We start from the raw sequence: 18,677 nt of genomic DNA, 5'->3' as shown, positions 1-18,677 counted from the left end.
AACCTGATGTAGCTGCACTGAGGTGTGAAATACTAGCTGTGAACTTCTCACCGAGCAGTGAGAGAAACATGGTCCAGAATTAGGTCAAGGGAACCAGACTTCCACTGCTGGTGATCAGGAGTACAAAATGATCCATAAATTAAATATTCTCTCAAATGTCCCCAGAAAAAAAATCTGAGGAAAATGAGGGATTAATGAGGCAAGACTTCCTGAGGGTATGGAACAGTGAGCAAACATAGAAAGAGTAAGAGGCTGTTTCTTTATCTAGGCCAAATCCCAAATGCTCTCTGTGCAATTCATGAAAATAAGCCTAGAATTTGTCTTCACAGTCCCTACAAGTTCTATGGACAAAGGTATGCTTTTATTTTGGTTCTACTTGTGTTTGGCTCAAAACATGTGTGAGAAGAAAAAAATGTTATTTCCTTGGTACAAATAGTCTTCTCAAAGATGAGCCTTTCCCCTTTTAAACTGAGTTTATATCTAGAAGGCACAACACACACCATCTTGAGCTATGTGGGCTTAGGAAGACAGTCTTGATACGAAAGTCAGTTAAAAGGTAGTTGATGCAGCTGTATTACTGCCTTATGTACCTAAGCTAAACTCTGCTTGGGCTAATTAGCCGTAAACAAATGTCGTCAAGTCTCAGAAGAATAAGCATGGACAATTCCTTCCAGATGGACATATTATTCTCTAATAAAAAGCTGAGTTAGTTTGCTGTCAACAATTCTCATGGAGATTGAACTGGTGTTAGTTAATTCCAGTGCCCAGTAACAGGAATGCAGTAAAATGGTCAAGAACACTTGTCATCCAAATCCCCAATTTACCATTTTTTTTACTGTTTCCCAGATACTGATCTTATAATAAAAGCTGTTGCCTCACAGAAAGAAAACAATAAAGCCTACTAAAAAAAGAATGTTTAAAGGAGTGTTTAGCAAGATCATTTTCTCAGCCATGGGGTCTCAGTGTTCATTCTTACCCCAGGCTGTAGGGGTACAACTGCTCATGCAGTTTGTGAACCGGTTTCCTGCAGAAAACTTGGGATCAAGCAAGCAAGCTGGTGATGGGGAGCTGCATGGATTGAGAACTGGCAGAAGCCCACTGCTACTCACCAGCATTTGTGGAGGTCCTTCGCATTCTCTTCCATTACATGACAAGAGCACATCCTTTAAAGGATGAAGAGGGTAGTAAGAGACTCCAAATTTGCAAGTAGAGATAGACTACCACTTCTGGAATGCCTCACCCAACATGTATCCTTTTCTTTTTTATGTTTCTGAGTTTTCTTGAGGAAAAAGCAAACAAACAACCAACCACACCAAAAAAGGACAGCTTGCTTGAATTGCCACCAACACTCTGGATGGTTCTTGGGACAATCACAGATCTGCAGAGCACAGCAGGCACATGGTGAGTTCTTTGCTGCTGGAAAGAACTTGGTCTGCTATCCACATGCATGCAGTCACTCTGCAGTAAACATTAGTAAGCTGGGCTTAATACAAGCTCACTATACGACCTAAAAAAAGGGGCTCTGTTGTCCACCCCAGCACAGAAAGGAGTTGAACTGAACCTAGAGGGGAAAAAAAAGGCAAAACATTTCTTTTGCATGCACAGACACTTGAGTTGGTAAGAGTTTTCCAGTAACTGAGCCAACTTAGTGCTCCCCTTCTCAATGGGTATTGGATCAAGAACTGAAACTGCCCCATAAAAAGCTCGATTGCAGGACTAATCAGAGCAGAGGGAAATGGAGGTTTTGAGGTCCTTCATGCAGCCTGACTCCTCCTCACCCCTCATTTACTGCTCCCATTACAAAACTCCCAGAAAAACATCTTTCTTGCCCTTTCAGGACAGGCAGCCCTGGTCTTGCCTGCCTTTAAGGCTGATAACCATTCTACCTTGTGACGAACACCTTGCGAGCCCAGGGTCCCCCAACAGCACTTAATTCCACGGGCTGCCCTAGCACGGGGAAGTCTGAAGGCCTGGCACTTTTTTCTCACCAGTAGACTGCTGGACAGACTGCTAAGGAGCTGGGTTGGCAAGCTGGCATGAAACTGGGCAGGCTTTTGACTGAAACCTGCCTGGCAGGCGAGTTTGGAAATGTGCCTGTGTTTTGTCAGAAGATTTGTTAAAACAGACGCATTCCCACAGAATGTTCTGATTTTATTTATCAGCATTTCAGGGTGGGTAAAATGTTCCCCTGGAAGATTTCTGGCCATCTTTGCTGATGACAAGCTGCACATTTGCAGCATACCCCACTGCAGTGATCCTTCAAGTGCCTTCGACTCAAAATGCTCATGCTGACCAGAGCCTGATTGCTCTCCTACAGGAATGCTGAGCTTCACCATGTCTGTCATGAATAAGGGCAGGGTGTGACATGGGCAAAGAATCCAAGCCTGGGCTGTTTGATATTAAAAGCAATATTTTGCAGGCAAACAGAGAGAAAATTCCCTTCCCATGCATTAAAGTACATCAGAAATATTCATAAGTATGAATTACATTGCTCACGTTAGTTCATCTCACACAAACCCGTTCTCAGTTTACAATTTAATATTATGAATTACAGGCACTAGAACTGCTCAATTAGAAAAACAAGGACAACATTATGCAGGTTAAATAAAAGAAACTCCTACCATTCTCTGCTTTGCTTTCTGTGCTCTTGATTCTCAGTACCGCCCTGTCTCTCTGCCCACCCTCTGCCCTCACTCCCCCTCAGTGTGTCTGGTATACATTTTAAAATCCAATGTTATTTGTTTTCATCCCTGTATTTTTGAGAATAATAACAAGGTTCTGCTTGCTCTGACAACTGAACTTACTCTCAGGCCTAGTATTTCAAAGCAGGATTTGACACACAGGAAACTCAAAAGCGTATAAGCCCGTCACACTTGTTTTTGGTTTTGGTTTAACTGATTCATTTATTTTCTTTTAAGATGTTGTAGGGCATGTGATGATTCTACTGCACTTTCATGTATCTGTGAATCATGAGGTAGGCTGGGTCTGAGAGAGGGGCCAAGTCACGAAGTTTACATACAGGTTTTTTTTCTTCTGATGTCTGAGGAAGTTCAGATTTGAGGGTTTGGACCGTCTCAGAAATGTACAAGGACTCAGTTCCTAGCTAAGTGGTTGTGACACAATTCTTCTTCCTTTTCCTTCCATTTCTACCACTTTGGATTTTATTTCACTGATTGTGTTAGCCTTGATTGAAAAAATGGACAAAAAAGTCATTGCTACTACATTGCCCTTCTGCTGGGGGGTTGGAAGGAAGAAGGAACAGAAATGTTACACTGGATATAATAATATTTCCTACACTTGCAGTCATCTATGGCTAACTAGTTGTCAATAATGTCAGAGTGACTCAGTGATAGCATCAGTGGCAATGACAAAATCCCCAATGGATTGCATGACCAAGGATTTTCAGGCTCTTCTTTTTAAGGTCAGACATCTCTTTTTAAGGGAGGGGGTAAGGAAGCTCTTAGTTTGGTGATTGAAAGATATCTCTGAAAGAAAATATTTGTGATAAAAACACCTTCTTAATGTAGACAGTTGCTCCTGTTTCTCAAGGCTTTCTCATCTTCTGTACCCGGGTTACTTAACAGAGGACATTTTGTTCCTAGTTCTTCAGTGCTTATCTTGGACTTCATCAAGGACTGATTTTTTGGTGTAGGGCTCATTTTTCTCTGGGTGTCCCTAGTTTTTGTTGTTTTCTGCAGCTCTTGCTAATCTCTCGCTGCAGAATCTCAATTTACCATACAAAGTGCAAGTGTTGCTGGCTCTGATGTTTTTATTACGTTTTCTGCATACTGTTATGTAATATCCTGTGCAAGCCTTTCTCTTAAAAATCACACATCTGCATGCATACTTTTGAAATACGTGGTGAACTGTTCAGGCTCAAAACCCTCTTAATTTGTTTTTTTCACACATTGTTGGAAAGAAAAACTTTTTTTGGCAATATAAAGTTTGCCCCTACTATATATGAAGGCAAATAGTGGTAACTGGAAGTCCAAGAGGGAAGAAGTGGAACTGTGTGGTATCAACATCTTGAAACACACTTGCACGCTAAAATCAAGAGAGTATTTGATCCTGATACCTCAAATAAGAGAAGTTTAGTTTAGGAAGAGGCTAAAGACCACGTTATGTTTGATATTTAGTATTAAGGAGAAGTACCAACTAGAATTTATTGGCTAATGGTAGCAGCATAAGGTGTTTAGGGATATGATAAACCATGAGGACTGTAAAGATTGGTGTCTCTAGTGAATGCATGGTACAGATATGCAGATTGTGGCTTAAACAGAAACATACTTTGAAGTAAACAGTTATACTACTTTGATCAGTAGGTTGATGGCCAGCATCTGAAATCTAATGGGAAAAGGAGGCAGGAGCTCCTGAACATAGACAACATGACCAAGAGGTAGTCTTCACAAAAAGAAAAAAAAAGCAAAATAAAAGAAGAAAAGAAAAGAAAAAAAGAAAAATTAGAGGAAGTAGCAAATTGATTGTATTAAAACAAGGAAGCTGGCATAGGAGGAGCATGAGTAAACAGAAGTTATGGATGTCGGTAAGGATGCCAGAAGTGAACTGGATGCACAGATTAATGGGGCTGGAGTAAATGAGACTTACAAATGCCACTACTTTGGGTGAGCTACAGAAGACAGAGAACTTGACCATGGGAACCAGTCCAGTCTTCAGAGTGCAGGAAGAGCCTGGAGTAAAAATATCAAACACGTGGTGTAGGAGAATGATAATGCCACCAAACAGTGACCAAGCAAGGACTGCAGACGTTTGCTGTACAAAATATTCTCAGTATAACTGAGAAACTGGGATATTCTTCACGTGTTCTCTCCTATCAGCTGTTCTTCATGGCTCAAATTCACCCAGTTTATTCCAACCATAAATCCTGTCTGTATCCTTCTTTAATTTGAAAAAATAAACCATAGTAATTCTGAAAAAAGGTAAAACACAGACACTCTAGTAATAAACCATGTTGCTGGATACAAAAATACCATTTGTTATATTATTGTTATATTTCAAGTTGAAGATTAACAGAAACTTAAAAGCATTTTTTCCTCACATTCTGTTCAATCTCCTTTCTTCTTTCTCTATTTGCAACAAATAAAGATAAATCTATTTTCATCAATAAAAACCAAATGTCTCTCACACAACTGTTTTCTGCAACAAGCTAAACAAACCACCAATGTCAACACTTGTGCCCTGACTGACTCTACCAACTAAGCCAATATTTAACTGACTATTCATATGGAGTCTTTTTTTCTGAACCTTGTTCTACACAGGCTGCACCAGCAAGCAAGAAAGAGGGTCTATTGTTCCTCTCTGCAGATATTGGTGGCTCAGGAGTACACATCAGAGCAAACTTCCTTTTTACAGAAAGTACAAATCTTTCTGACAAGGGTAAGCCCAGGTGCCCCAGTGACTGACTCAGCACCTGCTATCCAGGAACATGCTCTGCTACTCTTTGGTGCACAGTCACCCTCTCTCAGTGCAGCAGAATACCTCTTGTGCATCTCAGTAGTTTTTAGTTAACTCCTGGCCTCTACAGAGCAACGACCTCACCTTCGCAGTGGAAGAAATGAGGGCAGGCTCCTCTGTACCTCAGTGTATGTCAGAGTTTAACTCCAAGGACCCCTCGCAGCTAAAGAGCAAAAACAATTTTTTTTTGAGGTTTGCGCACCTCTCTGTAGATCGTGGTCAAGTAATCCCCACGAAAGCTAACTTTATATAGGCTGGATGGGGTTTTAGCTTCACTCTATGTGCCTTGCTTCAGACACATTGTGCCTGTCTAATACTGCAGGTTTTCTTATTTTGCCTGCTAACGGGGATTTACACACTAACTACTGCAGCAGCACAGTGTGCTTTCTGCTCCTCCAAACTTCACTTGGTGCAAGCTGCTCTATGTTACTGCTCAAAATAACCGTGCTCTGCACCTAGGGACAGGCCTCTCCCAGCTGAAAATATTGTGTCCTCACTGCTGGCTATGGCCTGAACAGGTAGGTGTTTCACAGCCAAGCAGAGGGAGCTCCAGTTTCCCATTGTGCAGCACCAAGGCTTTTATTATGGGCTCATTAGAACAGATGCTCTGTGGGTTGGGCAGCCATAAAATAGTTCTTTATTACCGTTACCTCGCTGCTGGTAAGTTGTTGTTCTTGCTGCAGGTGGACTTTGGAATGGAGCCCACTTGGTGTTTGTACTTTCTTCTTAGGAAACAAGTTTCCATCTTTCTGTATCTGATATCCCTCACCACAAATTTAATGCCTACTCATCTTTTTGATGCATTTGAAGGTTGTCTCGCTGTGGTTATTGTCATGGCTAAGCAGCAAGGCTTTTGGGGAAAGGGACTGTCAAAAGACATGAAACTTGTCTAGTCATCGTACAAATATCTGTATGCTGCTCCAGATCAAAGAGAGTCACTAGTATCCAGCTTTCTATCAGGTTCACATCAAACTTTGCAGTGTCTGGAAGTTGTGAGTCAGTTCTTGACTTGAGGAGTGAAGCAGATTAGCCTCTGACTTATAGCTAGAAAAACCTCCATAGAACCCAGGGTCAGCAACATGCATTCCTGGGAGACTCTTTATCTGACATATTTCTAAATCCTGTCCCTTTGTACAATACATGCATACTTCTAAATAACATGGGTTTAAGACTATCTTAAAAATTTCATTTGCTCTCTGGAGTAGTATCAGGTGCATATTTCCCTTTCCAGGCTCTATTTAAGTATCTGATCATCACCCATGCACAGATGCCAACGGCTTCTATTCCCTGCTGCAAGGTGCTTAAACAAATCAGGTCATTACCAGCCGTCTGTGTTTGTTGCTGAAGCTGCAGTAAGGCAAATGGACATTACTGGCAAAAATGTTCAAGAAAAAGGTTTCTCTTTGTCCAGGACTGACATATGTTTCCTAAAATCATACAGGATTCACTTTCGAAGCATCTTGCTGCTGTTACTGAACAGAACCAGAGGTGCTACTGCACTGACAAAGCTCAGCGTTGTGCTGGGCACGATTTTATGAGGATGCCCACACTGTTTGACATGTACAAGTAGAGGCAGCCAGAAGATTTTTATTTTCTGAAGCCCGAGGTGGATACACTGCCTGAGCGGTGTGCAGGGCTGGGGTCGAATGGTTTCCTGCCCAGTGCCACACTGAGGCTGGGATGTGGTGTGTCAGGCACCCAGCAAGACGGAACACTGCCAAGCAGCAGCCTCAGCACAGCTTTGTGTTTTAATAAGTCACATCCCAGGTGGATCAAGCATTGCAAGGAGATGCTCAGTGAGGAAAAGCCAATGTGTGGTCCTTAGCACTGGGCTGGACCTACTAAGCCCTGAAGGGTTGCTCTCTCCATTTTCCTGCTTCATCAGCTTGCTCAGCTTCTTCACTCATCCAGGCACCTTTCTTCCTGACCTTCAGCTAGGTATTTGAGAAATAAGGATTATTACATTGGTTTTATATAAAAAACTTTACTTTGCATTGCAAAAGTTCAGGGTTTGATAGAAATTTAAATAAAGGGTCTAGTTAGATTGTTGAAAAAACTGAAATCGGTAACATGATGGAGAGAAAAATAGGGAAGGTGAAGTCAAGAAACAGCTGGGAGGGTGGAAAGAGATCTTTACATCTGGGTGCACAGATGACACACCCTGCCCAAACCAAGCCTTACTTAGACCATCATACATACACCAACTCCACTGGTTCTAGTTGGCCTGCAGCAAACTTGCAGGGTAGTTGATATCTGTACAGAGGAGCTTTGAATGCGTGCAGCCTGCTCAAGTCGAGTGTGCTTTCCGCAAACCAAACCACCTGGTTGGTGAGCAATACTCCAGAGCCAGTTTCAGTGGGAGGACACTGATGTAACGGCGTGCATGATTCAGGAACCCCCTGCAATGACAAACTGCCACCCTTACGCACCACTGTTTCAACCGTGGTAGGGGAAAGCACCACGAGATCACAGAGGTGAGGCTTGAAATTTGAAAACAGATTGTATAAAATTTTGTTTCGTGATAGCACAATATCACAGCATGCCAGACTCATTGTGTCCTCCCATCTCCAACAAGGAGCATGCTGGTGGTTTTGACCTTCACGCCACAAGCTGCTTAGTATTTCCAGATGTCTGTATTTCTCAAATGTAGCTATGTTGCTGATGGGTTCTTTTGTGAACTGTGTGTTCACAAATTAGTGCTGCAGCTAGAATAGATGCACAGAGCTGTTGAAGCTGCAAGTAACAAAACAAAGCAAATCCCACTCTCCTCTTTAGACCAAACAAAATCTTCAAGTAGTCTCGCAAGTTTTAAGCACACGCAACATGCAACACTCAGAAATGACGTCAAGATAGAGGTAAATTTAAGGAAATAAATTGGATTTTCTTTTATCATTTTCTGTGTTCATAAAAATAAAATTGCCATCATACGAACAGCAGGGTAAAATAAGCAGTGAAAGAACATCACCATTAAAGCAGTAATCGTGAAGCTGACAAATGTATTTTCATAGTATTATTTGAGTTCCAAAGATAGCTCTGAAAAGGAGGTCAGCCTGGAATTGGGGCATTAAAAAAATGTTGGTTAAAGACGGGAAAGGTCATGACTGTTTGCACAGTGCTCTACTTTCTCCACTTAAAAAAAAAAAAGAAAAGAAACCAGTTAAGGAGAGATGATGATTCAGTGCTGGAGGGAAAAAAGCAGTGTGCGTGATTGGTAAGCACACTCGCCCCATCTATGAAATCATCTACATGCGTGGCTAGATGAACATCTGCTGCATAGAGTCAGCACTGGTTTTGGTATGCCACAAAACAATTTGGCTTTTGCTTATTTTTTGAGGAATGGTACAGGAATTATGTGTGCTACACCCGAGTAGCTAATAATGTAACATTTAATAATGACATCAGTGAGCACGCATTGGTAATAAAATTCAGCATCTTTGTCTCAATTGTGTTGTTAATCCAACGTGATTCAGAAATGGATGAACGGGGGTGGGAAAGTAATCAAGCATACTTGTTTACGTTATTTCCTCTATTCTTTATCAGGAAAACTAAATGCCAGCATGTGATCAGCTCTGATTCCAGCATGCAGTTGTTTGCAATGAGTGTTTTAATGGCCTGCTTGAAGTGATGGCAGAATGAGAAGGATCATCCGATAAATTCAGCATATATATACAATATAAATCTGGCCTGTATTTATCAGTGATTAAGTACAACAGGGAGTAGTAGCTTATCCAGGAAATTCCATATGCTATGTGGGCCAGATTCTCAGCTGGTACAAACCAGTTTAGCACCAGTGAAGTACTAGCAGTACAGTAAGGACGATTGTAGCTGCCAAGTTTGATGCTGCATCATGTGTGATATGCTATGCCAATTATTTAACAAGCTTATTAGGTATTTGCATATAATTTGCATATAACCAACTTCCTTTTTTGAAAGCCTGTGGTACTGCTGTGGGGGTGGAAAGAAGCCTTGCTGCACAAAACCCTCAGCTTAACTAAGCACGTAAAAACTGGTGGAGGTTTTTATAGCGACTCATGTTCTGTAGTTCCTTCCCTATGACTGACAGACCTATATTGCATCTTCTAGTAACTAAAAATGATGTCAAGGAATTTATATCTAGGGGCTGCAACTGAGAGTGTTTGCCTCTCCCATCCTGCCCCAAAATCCTGTGCCTTATAGCAGCCATAAACATCAATTACATGTGAGCAGGTTTAACTCTACAGATCCAGGTGAGATTTATGCTGGTAAACTTCAGTCAAAAGATTATAATCAATTATGGTCCCAGGCCTTTAGTCTTCTAGAATATTAGAAACCTTCACAAGAAAGCTGACAGGGGTTCTTGGAAAGGTACCTCTGTGGAAGTGATTTGGGAGCCACTACTACGCAGACATACATTATTTCTTTTGCTCTACCCCACCCAGTTCCTAAAAAGTCAGCTCTCATCAACCCATATATCAACATCAGCAGACCACATGTGCAAATTCACTTCTCTAATGCAATATTTACATCGGTGGAGTATCTGTCAGGAACCTGAAATTTACACTTTTTCTTTCGATGGCAACATGGGAAAGCATTGGAAGGGCAACCTAGGAAGGTGTTCCACAATCCTCTTGTATTCTGCCTGCAGAGGAATTGGTGGAGAAAGTCATGCTGCTATCTGGAGGAGAACAGCCGTCTGAGTACAACATTTTTTGGGAGTGCAAAAGTTGGATTTCAGTATTTCCTGGGTTCTTCCCTTACTCCAACAGAACTTCACAGTTAGAGATGCTTTCAGGTTGACAGCAGGAAATTAAATTTGAGATAGTTCTCTTCAATCCACAGATCTCATCGCTTCAGATAAAAGATCATTAAAAGATCATTAAAATGGAGCTGTATAAAAAGCTGTGATGAGTCACCTAACCAGATCAAGGATAATGATGTATCCTGCAACATGAGCTTGGCTCCTTTACTCTGAGAGGCAGCATGGCAAAGCAGGGGAGAATGAAGCCGAGAATGCTCGAGAAATAATTTTTAAGTTCCCCTGTAATCTAACTGTAAAACAGGTGAAGAGTTGTTGGTTTCCTGGTTTGGAGCAGGATCCATTGATTGGCAAGATCATGAAATGCCCAGGAACAAAAGCTGCACTTAAAAGTTGCAGTTTCTTGGCTTGTGTCTCGTTACACTTTCTCCTAAGGATAGAGAAAGCACAAGAAGAGCCCTCTGTCAGCAAAAAGTGAGTGGCTGAGCACCTCTTGCAGAAGAGCTAGGACACACTAGTAAAATGTGAAGATCATACAGGGTCTACAACCTCTAGCAGGTTTGATGAGGGACCGGGCTTTGATACATTCCTCAGTGAGCAAGAGCATCGCAATCTGACCTAGATGGGAGGCTTGTCTGGGAGGATACGAGAGTGACGCTAACATCCCGGTACAAATGATTACAGTCAGCATGAACTGAATGACCCACAACACATTATCTGGAATAACAAACTAAAATAAGATGAATGCAGCAGAGATTTTCTTCAGGTAGTGCAGAGGCTGCGTGCTGCCTCAGCTTCTCCCTTCGGAACTCTCTAGAAACATCCCACAGAGCCCAGGTCTTAGGCAGCGTTCTTCCTCTTCGTCTTGTTTAATACTTCTTCCTTTGCTGTGTTAATTTTCACTGTGTACCTTCTTCTGGCTACTCATTACTTTGAAAGGCCGATATCAACGCATTTTGGCACTTGCTGTGCAAATACATGCCCAAGGTGTGCTAAGTGTGGTATTAGCAATTCCAGCTCCAGCACTGCCATTAGCTCTCAGTGCAGACATCAAACCACAATACATAATCTTAACGCAAAGCTGTCAAACAGTTACTTCATTATACCTACGGTACAGTATTCCCAGGCCAAGATAGTATTTACAAGAGGTAGGACAGAGAGCATAGATTAAAAATGTAGACAAAGTAAATATTGCAAGAATATTGCGATTATCCCCCAAACAAATATTAAAACCCCTTAAGATTCAAAGTTCAATCTGTACTAATAGAAATTCACAGTAAGGTCATTGGAACAGCCTCAGCTGTGACAAGTAGTGACAGCCTGCAATAAGCAAGCATGTTAGTCTTATAACACCAACAGCTGCAGTAGCATGAAATATTTCTACAGTTTTAAAGTAATTATTTTTATCTCATATGCTTTATAGTGAACTCATATATGAACAGCAAATACATGCAGTTTTGTTTAGCTTGTGGAATGGCCTTCTTCTAAAATAGAGTGGAAAATACAGGAAAAATGGTTGTTACATTGGAAATATAAGCAGCTTTGAACAAACCCCCTGTGTTTTAATGCTAAGAGACTCCAAAAATGTCCTAGCTCTGATGTAAATTGGACCACATGCTTTTATAATGTATATTTTGTCTTGCATCCACGGAGTTCATGACAGTAAAATAGCACACATCCTTAGCGTGTAATTACGTATTCAACTGCCTACAGTGTAAATAGTGTGCCCTTTAAAAACAGCTACTGGCATATAACTAATTAACAAAATTATTCGGGGTTATTGCCCGCATACCAGCAATATTCTTTACAGAACAGTTTACATTCAGGTTTAACCTGTTTGCAGCCCCGCTGGCTTACCACATTATTTTCCATGATAAAGCTTTTATCTGGTTTAAGTAAACTACATTTAGAGGAAAAAAAAAAACCCCGTGGTACAAAATAAGGCTGGAATTACACAGCACTGAGGGCAGCAGCATCGTGGAGTGGCACAAAGCTGCAGGGGATGAGCCTGTAGCCCACCAGACTGCAGGCTGAAAGGCTGAGAGCAGCTGTCTGGGGAAGAGTGGGGCGAGGGGTCACTCATGGTTGGCAGCATGCTTTGAGAAGCTGCATATGATCTCCCTTCTGGGTCCTGCTGGGAAAGGAAACATCAGCTGAAAGGAACCAGGAACCTCCCCCCATAACCTGGCGCTTGAGGGAGTCTTTGGCTGGAAAAGGACCCCCATTCCTGTATGTGTTGCTCTGACCTTTTTTTTCTTTTGGAGTTCAGACTGTCAATGTTTTTTCCCTTAACACCCAAGCCCCAGCAATGTGAGCCGATGTTATGCCATCGGCCCTAGAAGTGTATTTCCTTTGCAACAGTTTAAGCAAATTCCTCTTAATCACTTAACGTAATTTAAACATACAGTTGTGGGCCACATGAGTGTAAAGAGGTAGGCACAGCACCAGAAGTGTTCATGGCACTGCCTTTGCTTACACCAAAGGCTGAATTTGGTCCAGTATTTTTGCAGAGAAAGGTAATGTATAGTGTTACAGCAACACATTTTCTCTGGCACTGTATAGCTGCTGCTGGCACAGACAGAAGTCTTTGATATTGAGTAGGTGAATGGTTTTCCTTGCCAGCTTTCTATCTGTAACTTTGACTCCCAGTAATATTTGCTAGCTACCATCAGTGTGGCAGCTTTTAAAAAGTTTCATTTCAGTTGTAGCCCAGACGTTAAAACAAAGCTAGAGGCAATGCCTGTCCTGACAAGTCACAATAATTCTGTGGTGATGCACTTCTGCGTCATCTCACAATGACAGTATGTGCCATGAAGGAGAAAAGGAAGGGGGAGTAGGCTTATGTCTGCATTTAGCAGAAAGCACAAACACACATTTCTGCCTTCATTCCTGTGAACAAAATACATCCACAGCTCTCCTGCAAAGAACACACTGTAACACTGTAAAACAGTCAATAAAACTAACTGGATGAGGCTGGGTTTTGGTATGGGAAAGGAAAAAGGTGAACAGTGATGAAATACCAGATTTTAACTCCTACATCTTAAAATTTTAAGTCATTAAAGGAGGATAATTTCTTGCCAATAACTACCCATAAGCCACAGGAACCAACTTGTACTTTAACTGCAGCTTGTCAACTGCAAGGTATTTTCTATCAAAACATAAACAAATGTGATTCAACCTGTAGGGCTGACTGTACAAACCCTACGTAATTTATTGCCTCCCTTCTTCCACGCTGACGTATTAGTCTACTGAGTTACAATACAGCACTGTAAACACAATGCCTCCTTGAGTGTCTAATAACAGATATAACAACACAATTTTCTAATACAGTTAGAAATAGCATCCTAATCAAAACACGAGATCTGAATTAGGAAGGTGCAGTATTCCCATTTATGGAGAAGAGCGGGCCTCTCCAATGGGAAGGGGTTCCTCCAGGAGAAACAGGGAGCATATTTGGCTCCACATGTACACATGCTTTGTTTGATGTGCGGTCTCACACCACAGCCAGCTGAATGCAGCTGGAAGGTTACTTCAAATGAGCTCCTGCTCCTTGTCCTCCCTGCTCTATTTTTCACTTGTTCCCGCTCGTGCCCCATCTTGCTCTCCGGAGTTGCGGGGCTGGCCAGTGAGCAGCTCAGACAGATGGTGGATTAGCCCCTGTGCTGGTTCAGTGAGATGATCCAACGCTCCCTTTGGCAGAAGGATCACTGGACCTGACGTGCTTCTTACACCAGCGCTTGCACACATCTCTGGCTCTTCCTCAGGGACCTGGCATATGAAGCACCTTGTAATCCTGTGACTTGCATCTGTGGGGCTGACAATCAAGCAGCTATTCCCAGCCCCTGCTAAATTAAGTTAAACAAAGACAGCTAATTTTGTAATTTAAAGTGACGGTGTTGACGTTACACCCAGTGCGGCTTTTCTTTGAATGCTGCCTGTCAGCTTGCCCTACTTTCTGAAGGTTGTGGGGATGCTGTAATGAAAGGGATGCAAATATTTCATAATACCAGCACATCTTCATAAAGACACTATTTCTGAAAATTGCCAATCATCACTAGGGGCCTGTTATTGCGAGCAGCACTCGGGGCTCACAGCCCGAGGAACAGCACTGCTGCCTCTGCTCCTTTGCACGACTCGTTTGTCCTGTATCTTCCACGTCCAGAATATTCTTCACAGGTCAGATTGTAATCTCGGGTGAATTGTAAGTAGCACCATGTATCTGGAAATGTCTGGCTGAGATACACGTTCATGTATGCTGTGTGCCCAAGATTAGAGCTTGGCTCGGCACCAGGAGTTGGGAAACCAGACCCTACCCAGGAGTTAAGAAACTTGCTTACATTTGTTGTGTACTATTTTAAACATAAGAACAAAGAGGAAAACACTCTGCACTGATCCTTGCTGATGTGGAAAGTCAGACTAAGACACCTATTTATATTTCACAATGTTGAGGAATATCTATTACTTCAGGATGACAGTCGTGCTGAGCCAGTTGTGCAATAGGGGTTTACAAGAACTTCTGCAAACTTACCCTCTTAGGTACTAGATGAACTTAAGCCTCCCCATGTTTACTACACAAAGTTCATTTTAGCACTGAAATAGTTCATGGCACTCTTTGTCCCATGCTTGCTTCACACCCTTCAGCAAGCAGCATGCCATGCAGGGCTGGAAGCTGATCCCTGCTGACACAAAGAGGATGATCTTCAAGTCAAGAGCAGGGTCTTTTTCAGTAAGGTTTTTCCACAGGGTTGATTTTTTTGTTGGTGGGGGGTTTTTTCCCTCTCCAAAGGGAACAGGACAAAGGCAATAAAGACTTAGAATTTCCAGGAGTCCTGTTTAAAAGGGGATCCCCCTCTCATATCAGAGATTCAGAGGGGCTCTGGGAGTGGCGTCTGGTGGTCCCTGGTCTCTCAGAGGCAGCCAGCGGGGTACAGGGAGGTGGCCCAGGAGAGAGCAGCTCTCAGCACGGTTGATGCAGCCTGGCAGAGCCACTGCCTTCCAGTCACAGAGAGCAGCCACAAACCCACAGCCTCAGACTGCACACCTCCCCGAGACACCTTAAAAAGGTAGATGAGATGAACCCCAGCCTGCTGGAGGGAGTTCCCTGGGAAGGAAACAGCAGTCAGGGCCTCAGCTCAGGTCAGCAGTGAGCGCAAGGCAGATGCCCAGTTTTGAAAGGTTTCTGTGCAAAGCGACATTGATCCCTTGTGAAACTAGGTGCTGAAGTTGGGCTCTTACAGCAACAATTAGTTGCTTACATAAGTGACCTGATTTTTCAAATGTGCTGAACATCCAACAGTTCCCATGGACTCCAATTAGGGCTCCTGGCTGCTCTGCAGTTTTGGAAATCAGACCATTTCTTTGGGTGCCTAAATATGGGCTTGGGGATGCTGGCTCTAGCCACTCCAACTTACAAATTCTGGTCATGCTATTTCTTCAGTAGGGGCAACCTCAATTAAGCTGAGTAGAGTTAGAAGTCATTCTAGAAAAGGAACCTGACTGCACTTCGACAATCTGTCTCTTCTGCTGACATGAAGAAATGAAATTGAAATTCCTGTGTTATTTTTTGGCAATCATCTATAAGATAAAACAAGATTGCACACGTTTTCCCTACTTTACTATTTGCCATTTTGCTTGCACTTCAAGAGAAGTCACAGAAAATCAGGAACTGATTTTGAAAAACTGTTAATTTAGTGTATATTCCAGTTGCCCGTCACAAAACACCATGTACTTTACCACAGGGAAAGACTTGGTCTTCATTTCATAACAAAAGAAAAGAGAACAGCAACAAATAAAAGGACTAGCAGGCAGTGGTCAGTGTTGAAACTTGTTCTCAGGTTGTTCTGCAAGACTTCTTTCCCTCTGACCCCTCGTCCTTACCCTCCAAAAGGAGAAATGCTCAGGGTGACAAGGAGCAACAGGCTTCAGATACATTCTGACAGTCACAAAAGATTTTGCATCCTCCTTCAAACTCCAGCCAATCTGAAGGAGGCTCTGTTTTGCCATCAATAACATTTAACAGTCATCTGACTTTCAGGTTAGCCAGGAGTGAAAGTGTGGAGTGCAATCTGAGTTTGCGTGGGTTACTCGCAGCGCTGCCGTGCGTTAGACAAGCTCTGTTGGAGATATTCATACCTCTGTACCTTGAGCAAGCCCTTTCTAAGTACCTCCTGACATCCCAGTTTCTCTGCAATCTCTCACCACTGTCTGTTTAATGTGCCTACATGCTAAGCTGGAAACGTGAAAACGAGATTGTGAGCCAGTGCCAGTTGTCTGAGCAGTGACAGAAAGGTGCTCTTACCAGAGTGTTAGGCTTAAGCTTCTGTATTTGCCCCCCTCAAATTAGGCACGCTTGGCAGGCTTGAAACTAAATGAATTACTAACACTGGCTTTCTTCCGTGAAGCTTTTACACTGATTTATTCTCCTGGTAAGATTTTTCTAAGTTCTGAAAACACACTTAGATATTATCACTAACTTATGTAACACTTACAGAAAGCATGGCAAGTAGTATGGAAAGGGAGCTAATTTTCATTTGTATAGCTGATAGAATCATGTAACTATATGTTTGCCTGTGGCCAGTTTGCATGCTGATTCCTGTCCCTGTGATGTTAATGTAATTATGTAAAATCTTCACCATGACTCACGCAGGAAACTTCAAAGACAATGAAGTTCATTCATCTGTGCGCTATGTATTTCCAAGATTTAAACAGGAAAGTTATCATCACAGCACCCCCCAAGGGGCAGCCCAAGTGATAACAATTGCCTTCTCTTCCCCTGTAAGTACTGCTCGGAGCACTAAGTAACTTTCTCATGGACATTCCAGAGAGGGTAATGTATAGCCTACGCCTTCAGAGAAGACAAAGAAATCCCTGCTCATCTCCTATAATGGATCTCCACCGAATAAAGACCACTCGTTCTTAAACATGTTTAATTTGAGATGACAGGGCATTTCATAGCCCGTGATAGCAGTTTCATGAAAATATCCATTTGCTCAGAGGAGTTTTCCCTGCGGCACTGGAAGTAGTGCTGCTTGTAACACCATTTCGCTTTCTCTTCTGTTTTCACTCTCCCACTTAAGTGTCTGGTTTCCCATCTTCTGGCAGGTGTTTCTTCCAAATAAATAGAAGAAGGAATAGTAGTCTGGGCTCAGCTGGCATAAACCTGTACTCTTGGAGAAAAATCCTGGCATTCAGTTTTTTGATCCACTGTTTGACGGGGCCTGGACATGCTGCAGAGGAATTATCTGCCTGGGCTGTCCAGGAGCTCCGTTACCAGAACATCAAATGAATCTCTGGCTGTACACTTCAAAAAAGGGAAAGATTTTTGTTGGAGTGCCAAGTGGATCTCACTATTCAGAAGAGGATAATTTATGCATTTCTTTTCTTTTGGCCCCTGCCCCATCAGAGCACCAAAGAACTGCATTTAGGATTTGATATATCATTCCTCGTTGCTGACAGGGAGCAAAATTTTTGTTTGTAATCAGAATAAAAAGAGAGAATGCCCAATGTCACAAGGCATCAAAAAATTGGTTGTAGATCCAGAAGTTCCCTGCAGCACTATACATATGTCTGTAACTCACTGGTGGTGTGACATTCTCAGACAGGTGTCAGACTTTAGAGACTAAGCCACTGATTCCTGAATTTAAAAGGCACCTTCAATGCATTAACTACCCTCATCTCTTTCTCATCTGTCCCTGTCTCAACCCTGAATTCCACTGCAGTTTTTTGCATTCAAAGAAAGTCACAGCTGGTGAAAATTTTCAGCAAGCAGGCAATAGAGAGGCATTGGAGCTAGGTAAGGACTACGCTTGTGTACAAGAAAGATCTTACCTCAACTGGATTGTAGACCTTGAAAATATAGTAATTACAAAATTATTGTTTCTCCAACTCCTGCACAGATTAATGTACTTAAACATATTAATGAAATGTAATTCCAGTCACTATTTAGAAATAACAAGGTCAACCAAGCTCATCCCAAAAAAATCTTTCTATCAAACATTTGGTATATATTTTCTCTGTAGATTATATATGTGTTACCCATAAAAAGCCCACCTTAATACTCTTCTTCTAAAAGACAATAATGTTAAGCATTCAGGATTTAGGAAATCCCAGCATTAAGGCTCCCTTAAAGCAACCTTAATTCAACCTCTGTGGTACATATGTATCGTCATCATGTGTGGTGACAGAGTCACACAGAGGTTTCTACTTACAAGACCTCTGACTCTTTCAATTACTTAAGAACGACAGTGCCCTGTAGGTTTTTAATATTTAATTCTTTCCTTGTTCAATACACTGTTGCCTAATGTGTTATTCATTTAACACTGTTCAAGCCTACTCTGAAAAAAACCCACATGAAATTTCCTCAAGGGCTTTTCTGTAGTGCTTACCATAACAGTGCTGTGATAACAAATGATAATGTGATACACAAATGTTGATGAATCATTGCACAGGTTGAGAAGCAAGGCAGAGACAT

Source organism: Pseudopipra pipra, chromosome Z (genome assembly GCF_036250125.1).
Source record: "Pseudopipra pipra isolate bDixPip1 chromosome Z, bDixPip1.hap1, whole genome shotgun sequence".
Lineage (NCBI taxonomy): Eukaryota > Metazoa > Chordata > Aves > Passeriformes > Pipridae > Pseudopipra > Pseudopipra pipra.
This window is presented reverse-complemented; position numbering follows the sequence as displayed.